Source organism: Cuculus canorus, chromosome 11 (assembly GCF_017976375.1).
Source record: "Cuculus canorus isolate bCucCan1 chromosome 11, bCucCan1.pri, whole genome shotgun sequence".
Lineage (NCBI taxonomy): Eukaryota > Metazoa > Chordata > Aves > Cuculiformes > Cuculidae > Cuculus > Cuculus canorus.
The window spans coordinates 11,804,763-11,826,199 of NC_071411.1; the positions used below are offsets into that span (position 1 = coordinate 11,804,763).

Consider the following 21,437-nt stretch of genomic DNA (forward strand, 5'->3'; position numbering starts at 1 on the left):
AAAATCTGCAAGAGTATCTATAGGTATATAAAGTATACAGGGGTACACAGAAATATATCTGTAGGTGCATTTAGGCCAGGTATTAGGAGTAAACAGGATAGCCACCTGTTTAGCATTCAAGCTCATCTATCGAAAGTACCATTTTCATTTGTACTGTGGTTGTGACATATAAATCAATGCCCACAAAATAAAATTGCTTTGTCTAATAATCCTTTGTGCCAGTGTTATCAATAGTTCATTAGTCTTGCTTTGCATCTGTCAATAAAAGATGCAATTGAGAAAGAGAATGCTCAAGGAAAGAAGTAAGCATGTTCTATATGGGAAGGTGTCTTCCACTTTGGCTACCCTTTCTTTCCTTTTGCTTGTAGGCTGCATGGTGCGGTTGCAATCTGTGCACAGTTTTTCCTTCGAAACACCTTAGAGGATAATAGAAGGTTTCATTTATTCCTGAAGAGCCTAAAAAAGACTCTTGAATCTCTGAGCTATATTCACACTATGAAAACACACATGAGAAACTTTGACAGCAGGATAATTATTTTAGCTGCCCTTTGGATTTTGCCACTCATCCAAAAGGCCCTTGTGCAAAGGCAAGCTGTTCCTTCATGGCTAGAAATCTGTGTGCCTCTGACCAAGATGACAGCATGTCACATGCTGACTGATGAGTCCCTCTTCCTGAACCATTGAGGTGCTTCTCACTCATTACCCCAGTTTATGTAGCTTGATATGAGAGATTGGATGTTATCCCAGAAGGGTGGCATGGTTTCAGGCAATAATATTTTACTCACATAATCTTGCAAAGTTCATCTTAGCAGCATTTCGTGATCTGTTTCCTCTTGATCTGTGTCACTAAACTCTACACAGTGTGCAGGAGAGAACGTACATACCAATTCTCTGTCAAAGTTGGCCAAACAAAACTACAGCACACCTTTGATAGTTTCAGCTTTTTTCAATTAATTAGAACTCTGCATAGTTTGACAAAGAGGTCAATAAATAAATTATGTCCTTAATTATATGCCAAATAATTAGTTGATGGCTCCTGGGATGCCACCTGATTCTTTCATCTCAGTCATTATATGGTTATGGTAATTTTTACTAATGATCAGCATACAGTACTTTTAAACTTCATCAGACCATTAGCTGTCGAGTGGTGGAGCAAAACATTTGCTTCAGAAAGGTATTTGGAAACCTTGCTGTTCTGCAGTGCTGGTGTACAGGACAGGAGCCTTGGCTGGGCATCCATGGTTGTGTTCAACTGGAATTTCTGGTCACGAAGGGGATTGTCTCTACCTGGATGTTGAACTAGGAGGTGCAGTAGCATAGTTGCATCTGTTGTTCTGCAGCTGAGAAATCTCCCAGGCTCGAGGCTGGGTAGATAGCTGCGGACTGGAGCACCATCATGACCCTACAGTTAGGGTATGAGTCGATTCAGCACACGTAAGAGAAGCGGAGAGTTTATGCAGCCCCATAAAGTGATTGCAGAGACCTCAGGGGACAGCTAGAGCTTATTCTGAAAAAAAAGCAGCTAAGCGAGACAAAAAAACCCACTGCCTTTCTGGTATGCTAGAAACAAGTTTTTGAACATAGATGTATCACGTTAAGTAGACACAGTGAAAGGTTTTGACTGAAAAACTATTTTGTCAGCATATTATTTCAATGAATTTTTCATGAAAACATTTTGATTTCTTCAGGTTCTCCTGTTAGAAGAACATCGATCATGGTTTTGAGTAATTCTGGTGCAAGAAAATTCTTTGAATTCATTTTATTTCCTCTTCTTTTTTTTTTTTTCCACAGGAAAAAAACCCAGAAGATCGAAAATTTATAATGTCTTATGAACAAAAAAAGATTTGTATATAAAGAACCAAGTGATTTTAAACTTCTAATGTTACAGTATTTTCTATCAATATTTCATCATAAGAAGTTGGTGCAGACACTTTGAGTCTTGCTCTGCTGGCACAGGTAAGCTCTCTCTCTGTTAAAAGTCTCATTCCTTGATGGTTTTCTCTGCTGTTAAAAGTTAGCAAGGGGAGTGAAAAGGGGCAAATGCTCATTGCTACCAAGAAAACAAGGAGAGAATGAAAGAATTTTAGTTCCTTTTGAAATGACGTCTCTTGCTTTCCAGTTGCAGGTGTTCCTGCAAACTCTAAGCGTGTGCCCCACAATTTGTGCACCTGCCAGCTCCAAGGTGCTGAGATGCACAGCCGTGGGGTAATATTGACCACAACCACCTTCTTTTGCGATTGCCTACTTTGAATGTGGCAGAGTGAAAAGTAGTTTCATTAGCAAGTGATGCTTTGGGCTTATAAGGAATGCTTGAAAATCTATATTTGTGAGAATTAATGGTAGGAAATTTCTAATCTTTCCTCTACTCCAGGTGAAATCCAGGTGTAATTCAGAAGGATCATCCAGCAGAGTCAGCTTAATCAGAGCTTTCGTCAACTATTGTAGATTCTTTTGAATCAAAACTCCCTAGTGTCTTCACCTCACCACTCAAAATAACAAAAATTGTCTCCAGAGCTGCAGCATAGTGCACGCGGTCAGCTGACAGCAACTGCAGCAACAGGCAAGACTAAGCAATGGGAGAACAAGGCAGTTACAAGGTAGGAGGGTGTTTGGCACATTTATCCATTGTCTGCTCCTTGTGAAGCTCTTCCAGAACCTGACTTGCTCCGACTGTCGCACTGTGTTTAAAGACCAGATCCAAGAAATGACTCAGGGCCCTTCTGTGTTGCCAAATAACTTCACTCTGTTGTTGGCTCTTGGTCTTCGCTGTCTGCCTGTCCGTGCTAGATGCTGTTTTGAAGTAAGCCAGCTAGTTCCCTCCAAGAGGAAACTCTCCAGGGCTGCTGTCATAGATGCAATACGCGTTCTCATCATTGTGCTGTCTCACAGCTCTGATCGTGCAGCATTGCTGTGCCTATTTTGGGGAGTTGCCTTAGTTATGGGTAATGCGTGGCTTTAGTAACAATTTAAAATACACTATAAAGGTAACTTTATATGAGAATGCACAGTTGTATTACTTTTTCTAGTCTTATCAACAAATATAATATTTCTTAACAGCCTTTCTACCCCTTTGCCTCATGATTAATTTTTGAATTATTATAAATAGCCAATGTTCTAGACTGGGTCAGTTCTCTAGGGAAATAAGTACATGCCACTTAAATATTAGATGTTGAATTCTTCCCTGTCTCATACTCGCCGAGTACAGCATTAGAGGAGGTGTAAGGCAGGAAAGAACTTGATACTGTGTACAGAAAGTAATTTTAAAGAATGACACTAATTGCATTTTTAGAAACTTTATTTTAAGGTCAATTTATTTTGTCAAATAACGGGTAATTAATTTTACATAAGTTGTTAAGCTCTAAACTCTCTGCTCTAGCTTGGACCTTGATGTCAAGAGTATGAGACTTATGCGTAGTGCTGCTGAGGTATGTGTTGTGGTGAAAGAGATGGCCGGGCAGAGAAGTCTGAGCTTCTGTTAAACCAGCTGGCGATGGAGCCAGCAGTGGTCCAGCCACGCTACTGCCTAGCAAAGCACAAACTGATTTTTCGCATCAGGAGTTGGCCAGTGCATTGTGCTGTTGCAATGCCTTTATTTTTGTGCCTTTAGTCCTCCAAAAGTTATGAAGGTGGATTCTCTATGCAAGGAGAAAGAAAGTATGAGAACTCTATGTAATTATATGGCAGTTTGGTTATTTTTTCCAGAGATGCCAGCTGACAGCTAGTCAGCCAGCACAAGCCACTGTGTGTTGCTTCTTCTCTGCCATCTGCTGTGGTTGTGCACTTCCCTGCCTACTCATGATAGAAGAACTGTCTTTTCCTTCGTCCTGCTAAGCCTTCTTGACAACTGATCCCCCTCATACCACTGCTGGACCAGTGTCACAAGACTGCTGAGGAGATGGGTGTAAGTGCTGTCTTCCCTGCAAGTTACACATCACCGACTGACACTATGGTTTGGCTCCTCACTCAGAAATCTCTTTTGATTCTAATAAGGAAACCAAAACAAAATGAGGTTAGAAGAAACAGTAATCTGTTTTATGCACCAGTGAGATAAATTCTGTCTCTTGACTGGCTGTGGGAATCCTGCTCCAAAACTCACAGCATTTTTTCATACCACTGATGTATGTAACGTAATTTGTTGTTTCCCTTAATGACAAATGTTTAGATACAAGTCTAAAAACCTTCAACCTATTTCAACCCTATAGAAGGTCTAAAGAAAAGCCTACTGGATTTAACACTGCCCCCCCTTTGTTTTTTGAAGGATGCTGTTCATACTTTGGTTTAAAAATCCAGCATAGAAGAGAACAGCATGACATGAGCCAAGGAGAAGAGTAGAGAGTGAATAACGACAGCACAAATCAGCAGTAAAGAAGCAGTCTGCTGCAGCACCTGTACAGAAAGCCTGAGGCCAGCGAGGAAAGTGGCAGAAAGATTGCAATGGGAAATGGCATGGGGAGCACCATATGCACCGAGCACCAAAAGGCTGAGAACAGCATTTTAAGCTATCCTAAAGATGGGGAAATGTCTCTGTCCTTGAGTAAGGACAAAGAGAGAGAGGAACTTTTGAAGATGGACAGTTTAAGACCATACTTTTAATGTTAGGCAAGTACAGCTTTGCTTTTATTTAAAATACTGGTGCTGATGCTAATAAGGCTCTGTAGGTGTTTGCAGGGATGCAGTGTGCCAATAGGAATCTAGTACGGTTGTTGGGTATTTCTTTAGATTAGAAAGGAGTATTGATATAGTTGCATGAAGTTTACAATAAAAAGCAATCCATTAGCCAATCTAGCAAATTAACCACTTTGAATGCAAATTAGTGAGAGCTGCTGGTTTGATTTCTTTGTTGTCTTTTTGTTTTAGATAGAGTTTGATATAGAATTTTTTTAAAGCAGGAATATAGTTGAATAACATTCTCAAAATAGCCTCTGCTATTACTGTTAGGATGTTTGCAATCTATGTAATGCTACATTTTCGTACTAAATGTATTTTCTTCCTAATTTTGAATTTCCATGATCTGCTGAGTCTGTTCCACTTGGGACAAAGTAAAAGAAAACCTACTGTGTGACATCAAAACGGGTCATGAGAGCCATCCCGCAAGATGCACCGAATCAGGCAGATAGTACTTTACTGTTTTTTTCTGCAAGTTTTCTTTTTACCTACTTTTTGTTTAAAATTAATACTACTTGAAGATGAAGAATTGGCAACTTACCTAACTTGCTTTGGTACCTGAGTCAGGGAGAGGATCTGTAGCAGATGTTGGTTGATGCAGGACTTCCTGGTCGGAGATGGCAGCTTCCCAGGATTTTGATCTCAATGAACCTACTTCCTCCTTCAGTCTCCTGATTTAATAAGAACATAAAATGAGGTCCTTTGCATGGCCTTAGTGTTTGGCTTCTACTTTTGCTTGGTCGATTTATTATGTCTTGAGCTTAAAGTTGAAAGTCAGTGCGACTTTGCTGTTGACATCAGTGAGGTTAGGAAGCAGCTAGATGCCCCTGACACAAGGCAGGACACGAGGGCTCAGCAGGAAAAGCTCTACCAGAGTCCCATGGTGTTACAATCCATTTACTGGTCACTGCAAGATGTTTTGCAAAAATTCCTTTTCTTCTTATGTCAATGTGAACACATACAGATCAATCAACAGAGCTTGAAAATCTTCCTGGTTCTTTTATGAACGTTCTACTTTGTTATTCCTTTCATGTGTTTTGCACGGAACAAGCCAAGAAAATAACTTATTGTGGATGATCAGAAACAGTTTTTTGCACTTCATTTTTCAAAAGGCAGTACATATAAAATGAATGTTGTCTGTACACAGAGTTGCCATTTTCCATGGATAACAAAGGTGTCATGCAGCTCATTGTTTCATTATGTTTAGGAAAAAAATCAATGCCAACAGCCAAGGCTTGTGACTGTCATTAGGTTTATTAAAAGCAAAAAAAAAAAAAAAATCAGCTCCTCTATTTTAAAAAATACTTTACACTTTGTCTTAGCTAAAAGCATCAAAAAGTGAAAAATCTAACATGACATTATACATTCTAGTGGCCCCTAATAGTCAATCACTCTACTGATTCTTCTAAGTTTATCTTTAATCCACTGCTCCTGAAGTAATTAAGGACTGAATGACTTTGGACTGATTTTCATTTTGTTTTGAGTTATTGTGACATCTTTACTACAAATTCTTTTTCGGTCTAATTAAATTCCTGCAGCATAAATGTCATTATTAATATCATCACCTTTGGTAGACTAACTTTGTTTTGGTCTCCTGATGACTGTGCATTGTAGACTAACTCCCTTTCTTCCTAGTTAATATTTGAAAAGTTTGGCTTGAATTAAGAACATCTCGAGGCTTAGCATAGGCAGAGAATCCATTAATATAAATATATTACTTCAAATTGATGAGGTTTTATTAAAAAATCCAATGGTTATACTATTACATTAGTTTTCAGAAGAATATTTCAAAACTAATTTATTACTTTCCTTTTTATCTTCAAAAATCATTCCTAGATGCTAAGAAGTCTAATAATTTGAAGATTAGAAGTAATTCTCACTTATATGGCAAAAATTTCTAATCAAATCATTAATGCAGGTGGAAGAGAAACTCATTAAAAGAGTATGTGTCAGATAGCAGACGACGGTCAAAAGTGAGTATTGGTTTCCTCAACCCAAACCAAACTCTTCTTTAGGCCCTCTGCAGAGGACAGAACACCAACCCAGGAGTGGTGGCAGCTCAACACAGGACCAGGAGGTGAGTCCTTTTTTCTGCAGCAGGGAAATAGAAAAAACAACTACCACCAAAAAAAGAATTTATATGAAAATTTCACAATCTATGCGTTAGTTGGGCTAATGTTATCTTGACAACTTTTTGTTAATCATGAATTTAATAGTGATCTTTTTAGCTCTAAATCCATCAATAAGTAATACAGAAACTTTCTGAAGGGCACAGGTAACAGTTTGAGATTGATTGCCATAATCACAACCTGAAAGCTGAAATTTGTTTTGTAGATATAGATAACTGGCACAGATTCTGGCAGAGATGTGCATTACTACGAAAATTATTCTCTTAAATTCTAAATGATGAACTAAAAAGAAGAATAAAATGCTATCCAAAAAGACTGAGACTCTTATAATTTGACTCTCATAATATAGTCCTGATTACTTTGAGTTTAGGCAAGGCTAGATAAGTGCAGGAAGGCTATTAACTTTGTATTGGCTCTGTGACACAACCTGCATCAGCCTGCTGAGAAACCATGATGCATGGTAGCATCATGGTCTGTATTGGGATCATCTAATTAATGAAGTGTTCTCTAACCTTCAAATCAAAGCAGGGAGGAGTAGAAAGCTTGCTACGAAATCCTCCTTCCCAACCTGTACCCACTGTGGCAAATCTCTACCAACCCAAGGAGTGCTCTGGGGCATTTTGCTGGTGTTACACCAGCTTTGTGCAGGCTGTGCCTGCTGAGCAGCTCTATCAAATGGATGTCCAGAAACTCTCCATAGACTGATTAAATCGCCAAGTTAATGTATTGAAAAAAGTGCACTTCAGTAATTAAATTGCTCCAATGCAATTACTACATTCTACAATTTTTTTTTCTTTCTCACTTGCTTATATTTTGACTATCTTTGATAGCCTCCAAAGCATCCTTGGTGCCTCCAGAATTTTATAGTAAGGCTTCAATGCTATTCCTTTCTCTATCTATCATCATGAGATGCAAAAGCAGAGAGATGTCTCGTGCGTTTGAAAGCCTGGTCCTGAGCTGTCAAGTGAGGCAGACGGTCTCAACACCCCCTCTCAGCTCAGAAATCCTCTGGTCTGATTTTAAACATGGTCTGGTGGCTTATCTGCTAAATAAAACCTAAATGAGAAATGTTGATACTTAATGAAATATAAGTTTGGGGATTTCACATAAGAAAGCTGCTGTCACTGCTTTAATTTATTATGGGAGAGTTATGTGCAGATGGTATATACAGAGTTATTTCCTGACTGTACTCCAAAGTAAGTTGATTTGTGGTTTAATGACTTTTATCAAAATGAAATAAGCATTTGATCTTTGGATTTGATCTGGCTATATCTGCAGCTGCTACACCACTACAGCAATTACTTCCAAACTGGGCTTTTTGCCCAGGCAAATGGAGTTCGTCCTTGTTTCATGTCTCATTGACTGTCCTGATAATACACACAGTGGTACTGTAGATTTTTTTTCTTTCCTCTAAATTTGATAGGTGTGAAAGTAAGTGAGTAATTCCCCCCCCCCCCCCCTTTTTTTAGTATCGGTGTTGTTTTATTATGATACATTTGCTACCACTGGTTAATTTTATCTTGAATCTGCTTCTAACTAAAACCTGGTATATGAATGTGTCATTTTCTCTGCATAATCCTGCTATGCCCTTTTTTATAGAGAACCAAGAAATTCATTTATGAATTCTAAATCTGGGAACCCTCATGATAATCTTCTCATCTGTCTGGGTGGTTTAGGGATGAAGTTGTTATATATTGTACATCCACACTGGACAAAATCCACTCCTAATGTATTTCCATGGAAGGCATTAGTGTTATACTAGGAATAAGTTTATCCCCTTGTATCCTTCTCTTAGATAGTGCTCTTTTTCACTACTGGCTAATTAATTACTTACAGAACAGAATTGTAGTGTGTTAAGATAAGCAATTCTTTCTCCAGGATAACACTTCTTTCATTATTTACTGCTCAGGACGCGATTCCCCCAAGTTCAGCCCTAGTGAGAGATTGTTGCTAAAATTAACAGTTCTTAAGGCTTGGTGCTGCCAGCTGTGACTTTCATGAGTAGCCCCAGCTCACGCCAGCTGCATTTTTGACCAAAGTGTAGGAGACAGCAGCTAATTTGTTGGCTTGCAAGCCAGCTCACCTGGGTGAGGATGGTGGTATGCAGCATATTCTCTGAATAAGGTAATGCTGGATGAGGATTCTCTGGAATCAACCTAGGTGTGCAGCTAGCAGATCTCAAGGCTGCGGATGCACAGTGGTAAGGAGACATAATTGCAAAGAGTTACAAAACACAGAAGATTTTTATTCTCTCCTTGTTTAGAGTCACACTTGGAGAAAGCACACTGCATTTGGTATGGTTGGAAGCTAGATTTTAAATTGTCTTTTTGGCAGAATATTTTTTAGAGATGTACGATAAAAATGGCAATAACTGGAAAGTGGTGAATGAGTTGCCTGTAGATTTGCAGTCCTGCCAGAAATTGTGAGAAAGCAGTTTGTCATGAAAGCTCTGGAAGGTTTTCTTGTGCTGAGGTTGCTGCTGTGTCTTTAGCAAATCAAACTACTTGAATAGTACTTGCTTCTTAATCCAGGAAAATTAAAACCACCAGTGATAGCTACATTGTCTAGCCATCTGCTCTCCCAGGTGCTCCCACGCCTGATCAGAAATGAAGTGATGTGACCTAGAATCCTACAGCATATCTGGGATCATTCCCAGCACAGTCCCAAGCTTCAATCTTCTGCATGACATCAGATGAAGTAAACATCAAGATTTGGTGTGTGAGCATATGTCCATTGCATAATTCATTAGAGTTCTTCTCTGGACCTATTTTTAGATAGTTTTCAATCAGAATTAGAGGATGAGGGTTATTCATGGAAAAAAAAAGATAAGAAAATTATGGGGGTTTCCCAGAAACATGTCTACATAGTTCTCCTGGGGCTGGACATGAATTTGACCATTCAATTAGGTGTGTATGTTATTTAAATAATTATTGTCTTCTTGGACAGTTCCACAGTCCTTCGCAGCAGCTCGGCTGTGAGATGGTGTAAATCCAAAAGCGGCACAGGAAACCTGCTTCTTTTTCCCTTATCACTGCTGCTAAACCCTTGTCAGCTCAGACAACATAATTCTTCCCTCACACCAATTTAAGAGCTGCATCACTCCATTGCCTTGAGTGCAGTTCCTCCTGATTTCCAAACACAAGACACGTTCAAAACTATTTACCTTCTGTTTTGCAGCATATCCACTAAGTGTTGGTACGACGTAGGAAGCAGCAGAGCTGGTTAGCCTGCCCAGGCTGTGCAAAATGCCTCGTAACTGCAAATCATTGCAACACTTACAGCTTGTTCACTTATGTCAGCAAGAAAATGTGAAATGCATTCAGCTTTGTGTGGGACATCTGGGATGCTCATGCGTTCTTAAATGAAGGCAGCGCATGCACCCTTTTCCTTGCCTCATTTCACCTGACACATGCAGTATGAGTGGTTTTGCTGTAAGAAAGTAAAAAAAACCCCACAAACTAACAAAACACCCAAACTGTACAGTGTGAGTCACTGAAAAGAAATGGAAGGAGGAGCTATTTTGAGGGCTTTTACATCTTCCTTATTGCTAGGAGACTGTTTCCCGTGTGTGTGGTGCTCTCAGCAGATGCCTCATTTGTACAGCAGCATTGAGGGCAATTTACAGTGCAGTTTTGTACGAGAGAAGAAGAATCAAACTTGGATGGGAGCTTATTTTTGGGTTGGTTTTTTTTTTTCAAGCTTTCTGAGACAAATACAAGAATATAAGGGAGAAAGCTGCTAGGGAGAGAGCATCATGCCTGAAATGTGAGGGATCTCACACTGACCTCGGTACTTTACTCAGCTTCCAGGACAGCCGTGACTTGGTCCCCACATATAGTGGTGTGATCATGTAATTACACCAGATCTAGGTTAAATTTGTAGTGCTAGGGAAGCCAATAGTGGAAAAATGTAGTATTGCCAATCACCAAGCCAAGCTGGCTTGTCTCTGATGGTCAGTCCATGAGCTCTTTGGGGAACTTCCACCATCAGCTACCGGAGCTTTGAGTCACACCAATGGCAGATGCTAGGGGCAGCCTTCAAGGGAAAGCATGGACAGCGGCCAGACCCATTGCCTGTGACTCCAAAGTATGACATCCTTAATTCTGAGAAAAATTACTCTGTCAGAACCACAGTTTTAATAAAAAATCTGAAGTAAGCTGATTGTGGTTGGGATTGTAAATGGAGCAATCTCCTAGGGTCATAGTCATGGGTCAGTAGAAAAAAAAACAAATCTGAGATATGTGTGAATTTATCATCAAGAAGGGAGTTACTAATGACTGTGTATCTCTTACTGTATTTTTTGCACTAATGCCAGATGGCCAGGAATGGAGTCCTCCACTTTCTCCTTCTAGTCTGAGAAGACAAGAAGATAAACAAGCAAAATGTCTGTGATGGCACTAGGTAGCCGCCTAGTGTAAGGTAAGTCATTGCTTTTGATTGCTGAAATAATTAGGACTGCTTTCTAATTTGTTTACCATGTTAAACCCTTTCTGCTCCACTCAGTTCTGCCCCACAGATCTCGTTCTTTTAGTTCCTGATCCTCCTTGTGCTTCCTACTGGTAACTACTGCCAAGTTTGCGGGGCAGTAGTCAAATGTCAGGTGCCTTCAGCCCCTCACTGTATCAATGGATTAACAGACTCCAGAAGATTTTAACAGTATGTCAGAAAAGCTTTACTCAACAAAAATGAATACTTAGAGGAGCCTTCTCCAGCCAGTCCCAAGGGCAGCCCAGATGGTCACTGTTGGCATGGGCTGTCAGCTTGCAGCCAGCTGGCAGCCTTGCCCCATGGACTCCGACTTGGTGTCTTCACACCAGTGTGGTGACAAGGTCTATAGTTCTGGAGGTTTTCCTTTTTAACTGTAATTGTGAGAAGCTGGGAGCTGTTTGCATGCGCTGACCCCCATGCTTAGCTGGAGAGCACATGGCTGTGCCTTCTCCTCCACCACATCCAGGAGCGAGCAGTTCCTTGTCAGACTTTCATCTCTTGCCATGACAACGAAGCTGTCACATGATGGAAGCTCTGATAAGAGGTTACCGGCAAACCGCATATGTTTATCCACATACTTTTGATTAGGGATTGGTCCCTGTCACTGTCTTTTGGCTGGCTAGACTTTGAAAGCGCCTTTGATCCATCTATGCCAATGAAATGGAGTTGTTTGAAGTCTTTGATCCTTTCTGTGGGCAAACTCTGCCCAGGAAACTTGATGGGCTCAGGATATTTCTGTTAATTTCTTCCATTTTAAGAGTAATGAAAAGCAAGACTTGGCAGCTCTTCCTGTTGGGATTTTTTGTGTTTTTTGAGTAGACCCAGACAAAAACATTCTATACACTAGTTGTTATGTTGGTGTTGAAACCCATCCCTCTGTTGTTCCCGTCATCTACAGGACAATCTTATGACTTATCCAGATTCAGCTGCCCTCCAGCTACAGGACAAGACTGCAAGGAATTACAGGAAAAGAAACACAGGGCAGAAATTCTCAGGTGTGGTCCTGAGAAAGATGGAAATTTTGGCAAAACAAGATGGACGTGTTAAAAAACATTGCTGTAAGTTCTTTGACAGGCGCAGACTCCTTGGATGAAACAAGAATGTGTGGGGTGCACTGTGCTCGGGTTTTATTTTGGAGGTTCTTGGCATACTGTGTGATTCCACTCTCCCCAAAATCCCTGGTTCATGCTGTGTGCTTGTTCTCTGAACAAACATTTCTTTTTAAACTATAATATGTGGCATTTCCTACCTATCAAGTGTACTAAAGCAATTGTGTTCCATGGTAAATAAAGGAAATAGCTGGGTAAGTAAAAACGTGTTTCTTAACAACCTTGTTTGTGCCAAAATTGCAAAATAAATCTTCACAAGGCATAGGGCTGCAAGTATTTGAATCGCATTTGGACAGCAAAGCCCAATGCACGCAGCTGTAATTACAATGTTTCTCGCAAACACAGTCTTTCTCTCATGTTTTTCTGAACATTGTTTAAAGAACTGATGAAAGGGCTGAAAACTTTTCAAACTTTCCTCTTCTTAGGGTCTCTTCAGCTCAGTCTTTCATCACACAGTCAATAAACGGTTGAAAAGGACTCTTCTGAACTGCAGTAGGAGGGAGGAAGAAGAGGGGAAATTAATGATATCACCAAATTGAAATTCTTTTAAGTTCCCTTTAATTGCAGAGGGCACAGGGAGCTCATTCAATTTTTAATTCTCTGATCTTTCGCTCTCCCCAAAGGGACCAGTCTTCCTCTCCTCCCACGTTGTACGCGATTTTCCCAGAGCACTGAGCCTGGCAAATCAAAACAGGATGGATGCCCAGCTCCCTCCTCGAGACTCCTCCACTGTGCTGAGCCCTTCCCAATGGGATTATGGCAGTGGAGAAGCAGTGCGAGCTGCCTGTGATCCAGGGAAGGCAAGGCCAGGTCAGTAGAGCAGCTCCCCTGTAAGCCCCAAGGTCTTTCTCTGGGTAAGGAAAGGAGAGGAGGATCTTTACAGAGGGAAGAATAAGTGAACCTTGGCCACAAACACCGAGCAGCCTTTGCATCCACTTCTGAGTACCCTCTGGCTTTCTAAAACAACAGCCCTAACATCGTGTCCTCCACTCTTCTCACTTTCCAACCACACTCTTGCTCATACCTGTGGCCTCAGCGATGTGTCACCCAGGACTCCCACCCTCCCGTGCAGCACCCTAATTTTGGGTAGGGCTCCATGTGCTTTTCACCCTTTTATGGTCCCACACCGGACTTCTGTGCAGCTTCGTCGCCTGACCTTCACCTTTGACCACTTCTTCACACTAGATATGGAATAAAGTCAGAGACATCCTCTAAATAAAGCTCTTATCACTTGATTTGAAGTGGTAGGACCTTTCGTGCAGCCTGGGGTGCCTGAGCTGTGACCAGACCCCACTTGGATGCCAGGATGCTCCGGCCTCATGCTGGTGCCTGTTCTGCCGTTGGTGTGCAGCACTCACCATACAGGAGTGCTTCCTACTCGTTTTAGCCACTTGGTAAGCTGTTCTCCCTATTTTTTTAACTTTCAGACCAAAAGATAAACTTTTTTGAACAGAATGGAGGGGGTATGGAAAGCTATATTGCATTTAGGCCTATTGTACTGAAGCTAGGTAAGGAAATGCACACAGAAGCATTTCAGCATTATTTTAGAAGTCACTTCTAAATAATTGGCTTCCTTAGGAAGAAATTATGACACTTTTTGGACCTTTGTGAAATATCATTCTTGTTAGAAATGTCCTTATGTGGTATCTTTCCATCGTGTCAGTCCTGATTAAACGCAGCCTGTGGCTGGCAGGTGTGTCTGGTTCAGTGCTGTCCATCTGTGAGATGCTGAGAATTATATATCCGAGTAGATGTAAGTTAAAAGAGAAAACAATGAAAACCCCAAGACTGCCAGAACATTGCCACTACCCACCGAGGAGCTACTCAAGTAAATGCATCAAGCATGCACTGGCTGTCTTTTTCCTCCAGGATGTATCGCTGCAACAGGCTGAAAAACGCTCAAAGAGCCAGTTCTGCCATTTAAAAAACCCAAGCATTCTAATTGCAACAGGTCCATGGGCAGAAACATGAATTATAAAGCTTTAAATTCAAGTCACACTGATAAGTACAACAAATAAAGAGACCAAATTCCCTTAAAAAATGGGATTACAGAGGCGGTGAGGAGGAAATATCCCGAAGGAAGTTAAAAAGAAGTTAATCTGCTTTTATGTAATTTGTTTCCCTATTCTTCCTGAACTGACTTGCTTTGGAGACAGCTGCTTTCAAGGTTTACAGCCATGCATATTGTTAGGAGGGCTGGAACTGGCAGCCGGTTGCTTGACAGAATAATGGCTAACTGGAAAAATAGCTGGCTATATAATTTACAGATCAAAATGACCACATCAAAATCAGTGAAACACAAACTATTCATTTTTACAGTCTCCAGATTGCTGCCTGTTGTGATCTGTTCCTCCTGATTGCCCCCCCCGTTGTGCTGCTGATCACCTCTCCTCCCACCACCACCCGCAGCAGACAGGACAACGATGAGCCACGGCCATGTGGGGCAGGATAAGATGGAGATCTCAATTTCTGGAGGTTTGGATATTTTAGATATGGATGGGAGCCAAAACATCGCTACCACCAGGTCCATGTCTATGCAAAAAGTGGGTGTGCACATCAGTGGCACAGTGGATGCCCCATGGTCTGTAACCCATAGCTCATTCATCTCTCAATCACTGCCTGGGCTTCCAGCCCTGTGGCATCTCTTGGGGCTCTGAAACCTACTGGGCTGTCTGACCTCCAGCTCCCAAGGCTGCCCGTGCTTTGCAAGGAGCCAAGCGGCCCTCAGCTGGTAGTTTTGCAAGTCTTGAAGTCTGGGTGTGAACCCAAACTGTCTAAGGTGAAGCAATCACAAATACAGTAATACAACTGGTAAAGACAGAGTCTGGTTACACCAGCAGTATTAGAAATTCTGCAAATATCCCTGTCTTTCCTGTTGGAAAATTGACTGAAAAGAGTTGCCCTTAAAAAAAGCAAGTGCTTTCTAAACGTACTGTTACTTTAAATCTGGGTAGGACCTCTTCTTCATGCTGTTTTTCTCTCGATTTTTCTCAGTGGGGAAATAACAGTAAAAAGCGTGAGAAAGTGGGGACCATGAAATGCAGACATGGAATATGAAAAAAGGTCTTTTTCTAAATCTGGAAACATTTCATCTCTAATCTATACAAGTATCCATTTATTGTGATCATACCAGTTCCTATTTTCTCACTGGAAAAAAACCCAGAAAGTGTTCTGTTAAGCTTTTTGTTCCTCTCCCCCAAAAATAGAGAAGTGGCAAAACCCAAGGACACAGAAAAGTGATTAGCGTTGTGGCAGATGGAGACTGTATCTCTTCATTCCTGGGATCACAAATGGAGGCTTCTTTGCTCACAAATGTCCATGTTACCCTTGAGGTGACGTGAATAATCTGTCCTACCCTATGTGTTGAAAATATCTCTGTTCAAGAAACAAATGCCAATCTCATTGAGGCATTAGTCTCAATTGTGTTCTGCTTCTGGGTTGAAGATTTTATTAGGTTAAACTCTTCTCAGCTCCCCCTGACACTATTGCTCTGTTTGTTATCCTTCACTTAGGGAGTTCAGCTGGCCAGCATGAACTGTCTTGATTTTTTTCTTGTCACAAATTCATGGCTTCACCAGGTAAGCAATATGTTATGTTTGAAATATATTCTGCATGGGTTGGAGAGGGTTATGTCGCTGTTGAATCTCTCGAAAGAGCCCAAGCAGCACGCAGACTAGCACGGAGCACTGATATTGATTTCTCCAGCAGCATTGTGTTACAGAGCGTGCCCTTGCAAAGAAGGAAATTACTCCAGTGGTTGCAGTAAGTGTGGAAGCTGCCATGTCATTTAACAGTCGTGGTGCCAGGGCTTTTATAGAGTGTAATCCAACTCTTTTGAAATTCTGCTGAAGGATGTTTAAGCTAACAAGGCTCTGAGCTCTCTGATGAAGCACACCATGCACATTAGCTTTATTGTCAAGACAGGGCGGAGAGCATTTATTGCTTTTGGCTCATGTGCAGTGCAGAATTATTCTGAGAGTTTACAGAAGACTGTCTGTTTGTAGCTGAAAGTGAATTATTTGCTCATTAGTGGTTCAAAAAGGTCTTCTTGCTCCAACAATGTGAGACAGCTTGGGCTCTTCTGTGTGGTGAAATGTGCTTGCTTTAGCCTATGCTCAACAGAGGCTCAGAGCATCTTCAAAGTGGTCTAGAGGACGTAGGATTCAGAAAACCTGCAGCTATTGTAAAAAAAAAACCAAAAACCATTAATCTCTCTCTCTTTTTTTGTTGCTTTTACTTGCAGCACCACCATCCCACTCTGGGGTCTTTGCATGCCAGAGGAAGGATGTGGAGACAGAGGGCAATGATGATCTGGCTGGCATTGGCCTGTCTCATCACTTAGTGTTCTTCAGTGTATTGGTTGTGGTGAGCTTAGCCCAGCTTCAGTAGCCTACTATGATTTCAGATTTTATATACACTTTGCACCTCTTAAAAACCCTTCTCTGAATAAAAAAAAAAAAATGGTAGATGGCAGCTTATGAGAAGAAAACAGCTCTTCAGTGCCGGGTTTAAGCAAGTACATAAATTTTCATTATGTCTACATATAAAAAGACAACTACTATTTCAAAGGGAAACAGCAATATGCTTAATACTCCCCTGAGCTGGCATCAGGTGTCTGAACCCCAGTCAATTAGAATTTCTTAGGTTTGATCGGGGCAGGTCGCTGCACCATGCCTTCCCCCGTGCCCCCAGCCACTCGCATCCTTCAGCTGCAGCTTATGCAGCTGCACCCAGCAGTGGGGTTTGGACAATCCCTGAGCCAGGGCAAGAGCTAGTGAGCTTGAGGAGGGGGTTGTACGCTGAAAGCTACAGCCTGCCTTTTTCTGCTAGTCCCATGGGATGCCACACAAGCTCTGTCAAATTGCAAAGCTGGTTTTCTGAGTGTTTAGCAGGGACTTAGGCAAACATGCTTTTCTTAGGAAAAGAACATGAATTTTCCATGGACTTATATTTATTTGTTTCAGGAAACTGCAGCACTGTTAGTTTTCTCTGGTATGATTTCTGATATACAAAGGTGGGATATTTAGCAATATGAAAACAGCATTACCATAATGAGGTACAGAAATCCTTTACTGCCAGCCCCATCAGTGGAGTGATAAATGCAGGAAACCATTGCCCAGATGTGGACGGCTGTGTGGACATGGAACTCAATGGATATTTGAGGTGTGGGTTACTGCAGGGATGGCTTATTTGTGTATAGAAAGGCACATTGTCGGGTATGGACTTGAGATGAGTTTTGCACCACTCTGTTTTCAGTGGAAGGAAACTATTTTATAGCAGTGACTGAAAACTCTTGTAGGAAAAGCTGTCAATGATGAACCTAGAGCCTGGTGTCCACTTACTGTGCCATTGATGTATAAAACCAGGGGTTTGAGTTCTACTTCCTCTCTATTTTATCTGTTTAAACCACTGGGAACGAGGATTAGTCTTTACTTTGAGATTTTAATATTCAAGGATGGATTAAGGCAACAGCATGCTGATGTTAGATGACCATAAAATACTAAATTCTATCAAAGCCTCCAGCAGCATTAGTCAAATCAAACTGTAAGTCCTAAAAGCTTTATACTTTCTCAAAAATAATTACGCCACGGTGTCACCTTTGAAGCGGTGTTGTTCTTTGCTCATCAATAAATGAACAATTCCTGGATACGTCAGCTGGAGGTGTTCTGGCCAAGGGAGGGACCAAGCTATAAAGGAAAAGCAGATTCTTCTGGCTGAATTACAAAACCACTAAACAAAATGGAAACGTTGATGTTCATTATTGATTTTATTCTTTGCTGCCATGGAATGGTGCTAGTGGGAGCTGTTGTAATCAGATTACTTTAAAACTTACTTACAGAAGGAAGTGCTTAATTTATCCCCCTTATTTCCTTTCCCAAAGTGATATGATATCCAGGTATCAGCTGTGTTTCTTATAATATAGTCCTTCTCTTTTTGTTTCTTTTCACTGTTTCTGTAACTCATTTCTTATCACACCCTTTGATCTTTATTTAAATAAATTACGTTTGATCTCCTAAAGTAATCATTCATGTTTGTTATGGGATAGCATAGACAATGATTGTTGAAGATATAATCCAAAGTAGTTCTGGATTTCTGAAAATATCTATTGAAAACTACATTTACTGAACATTCATCTGAAACTCCCTGTATTGTCAAGTCACAGATATGTGCCTTTACAGCCTTTATGTCTTTGGGATTCAAGTCAGATGACAGGCTGATACTCGTTTAACTGAGAATCTGGGAAATGCTGCATTTTGAATGATACATCCTCTCAATCTGGGAGGTTAAATGGCTTTTCTGATTTGATTCTTTACCGCCTTCCCTGTTTTGCATCAGATCAAATCGGATGTAAAATGATAGGAAATCCAAATGGCAGGTTTGTCTTCCCACCCTCCACTCATTTGTAGTGGTGTGAGTGATTGCAGTGAGCACAACAGAGAAAGAATAATTAGGCCTTAATTGCCTCTGATTAGTCATATGTAATATACCAATATTAGTGGCAATTTCAATGGGCCAAGTGTCTGTGGAAGCTATCCCTCTTCGTTAATCAAAGATGTTTGTGAGGCAACCATGATGTGTGTTACCAAACTGCTGCTTCTGTTCCAGTGCAAGAGCAAACCCAGGTCAGCAGCAGCCGGTCAGAGATGTCTTGAGGGGTAACTGCGCTGTGTTCCGTGGGCAGCACTGGGAACGCACCTCCAGCATCTCCCATGTTCTTGTTCTGCTCAAATTCATGTTGACTCTGTCTCTCCATCGTCTGGAGCCCAAGATGAATACCCGAGCCTGGGAAACATTTGGACGGGGACGAACTGCACCTGTGCTCAGCCCTGACACCGTCACTTCCCTGCCCAAAGTACACCATCTCCCTGCAAAAACATATCCTCCCATGGCCCACTCCAATGTTCACTTGACATGGTGAACACTTCCTTTTCAAATGAACAAGATTTTTAAGATCTGAAGCCAAATTTAACCCTCTCCTTGCTGTGTCCTGGTTGCATTCCCTGCCACTGCTTGGCAGTGAGTGGCTCTGAATCCAGCTTTTCCCGTCAGTCTCTCCCTGACCACCACTAACTACCTTTGAAAGGAGTAATGAGGTTTTGCTGACTTAGCTGGATGGCAGCATATCTTGATACCTGCCTCTCATAGCCTGGCTTGTGGGTTTATAATGATGTATTGACTCTAGCACCTAGAGTAAATGAATTATATTAAGCCTCTGCATATAGTCATAAATATGATAGTCCGTGTGAACTGAGGTAATTGCCTGCTTTATATATGTGTTTATCTTCGCTGCATTGCATATGCAATGTGTATTATGTCAAAAAGATGATAAAAAGTGGCCATAATGCTCCTGAACGGCATAAGTCTTTTTAGTTTATGACTGAGGCTTGGAGTTATCTTATGCAAAGTTAGCTGCAGTATGTTTAATATAAATTAATATACTTATAAAATGTCAAGGAGCATTAATTGATAATTTCTGAGGCCCACCTTGCTAAATGCCAATTCAGTTCTGAAACCTGTCTCTGCAAGTTTAATATATGGAAAATAATGCTTATTCATGAATGGCTTATGTAACTTGGAATTAATTACATGGCAGCTACAGCGAGCTGTTACAGATGGTCTTTTTATAAAATGAGGTGCCAAAAATAAAGTTTCGAGCTCCACAAGGGAACTTCTGCGCTGGGTATTCAGCACTTTGTAAAACCAGGGCGCATCATCTTATGTGTAAATATCGACTTACTAACCTCATTCTGGACCCACTTTTGAAAGAGAACTGACCTATATAAAAGTATTTAACATCAGCGGCTCCTCCTGCATTTTCAATGTGTGTGGTAGACAAGGTGTGCGGCAGAAACCCAGTGTACCGCCAGCCCATCTGCTCCACTGCCATTTTCCTCATTGGGAAAATGGAGGTAACACTGAATATCTCCAGCTGAAAAACGTGAAACAAGCTAAGATTTACTTATTTCAATTGTTGGTTGGTTCCTTTGCCTGTTCTACAGCCTGAGCAGCGTTACAGCTGGTAGTAGTCAGCGCAATGGGCCAGTTTGAAGCACCCAGATGAATACTAATTGTTGATTAATGTAGGCCTGAGCTATAAAAAACAATCCAGTTTCTCTCTTTGCTGCTTTTGCCAGGCACCAGGAAAATGATGCTATCTCTGTGAGAAGGTTATCTGCTCCTCTTTCCATCTAGCACAGCTCCAACAGTAGTTGTGGTCAGCTCAGTGCTGCAGCATGCCTGCTTTCAGAGCTCCTACAAACTCTATTGACTGCCTGTACAAAGTTATATAAGGCAGAAGGATAAGGATTTAAAGCATTTATTGATTTTTGTTTAATATTTTGTTATTTCTTTTCCATTGATACAATATTTACTTTGTCTGGTGTACTGTGGTATAGGTATATTCACAGAAAATGTTGTGCATAATGTTATTATCATGTATGGGCATACAGATAGAAAATAAAGTATCACCTGTACCTCACTTAAATTAAGTAGCACAAACAACATGTAGGAAACTCTGCTGCGTGAGTTTACCACTCTGCAGCTATCGTGCTTCTACTACCTGCATTGGAGTGGGGAAGAGCAGACTTTCCCAGAGCATGGGATGGAGCGGTGGGTTCCCATGGTGTCAGCAGGGTTTGGTAGAATTTGGGGCCCCAGAGCTGTGTGGTAATGAGTTTCTATGGCAACTGGCTGGTAAAGCCAGGGATGGGGGGAAAGTAAGGTGCCTGCCTTGCTCACCCCACTGTACCTGCAGCTTTTACCTCTTTTTTTTTCCAAATACACCTTTTTTTCATGTTTTCTCTCTCCTCTTTTTTTTCGCATCGCTGCTGCAGGGTTTATTTTCCTGTCCTCTGCTGCTCACAAACTCAATGAAGGGCCACAGGGCTCTGGGTGCGTTTGCCCGTGGGCATTCAGGGATGCTGTTCTTGTGGCCAGTGATTCTCCCACTCTACAAGAGGCAGCAGAAAGCGCTGTGAATTTCCTTCAGCATGTTCAAGATTTGTTTGAGTTTCTTTCTGGTTTGATCTCAGATGCCCGTGTGGTA

The 21,437-nt window shown here is 41.2% G+C and overlaps 1 long non-coding RNA gene across 6 annotated transcripts; it reads left to right on the forward strand.

Annotated features, from left to right (window-relative positions):
* The first annotated feature begins 1,799 nt into the window (after positions 1-1,799).
* On the forward strand, positions 1,800-20,607 carry LOC128853313 (uncharacterized). 6 transcript variants are annotated; one of them, XR_008451771.1, is made up of 8 exons: positions 1,800-1,956; positions 2,372-2,597; positions 3,703-3,901; positions 6,681-6,742; positions 11,110-11,213; positions 12,181-14,866; positions 15,904-15,969; positions 16,635-20,607. It is a non-coding gene; the product is annotated as an uncharacterized LOC128853313 (long non-coding RNA). The 6 variants fall into 6 exon arrangements; XR_008451770.1 differs by having other exon boundaries at positions 15,904-20,607; XR_008451769.1 differs by having other exon boundaries at positions 12,181-13,201; positions 14,711-20,607.
* The last annotated feature ends 830 nt before the right edge of the window (positions 20,608-21,437 follow it).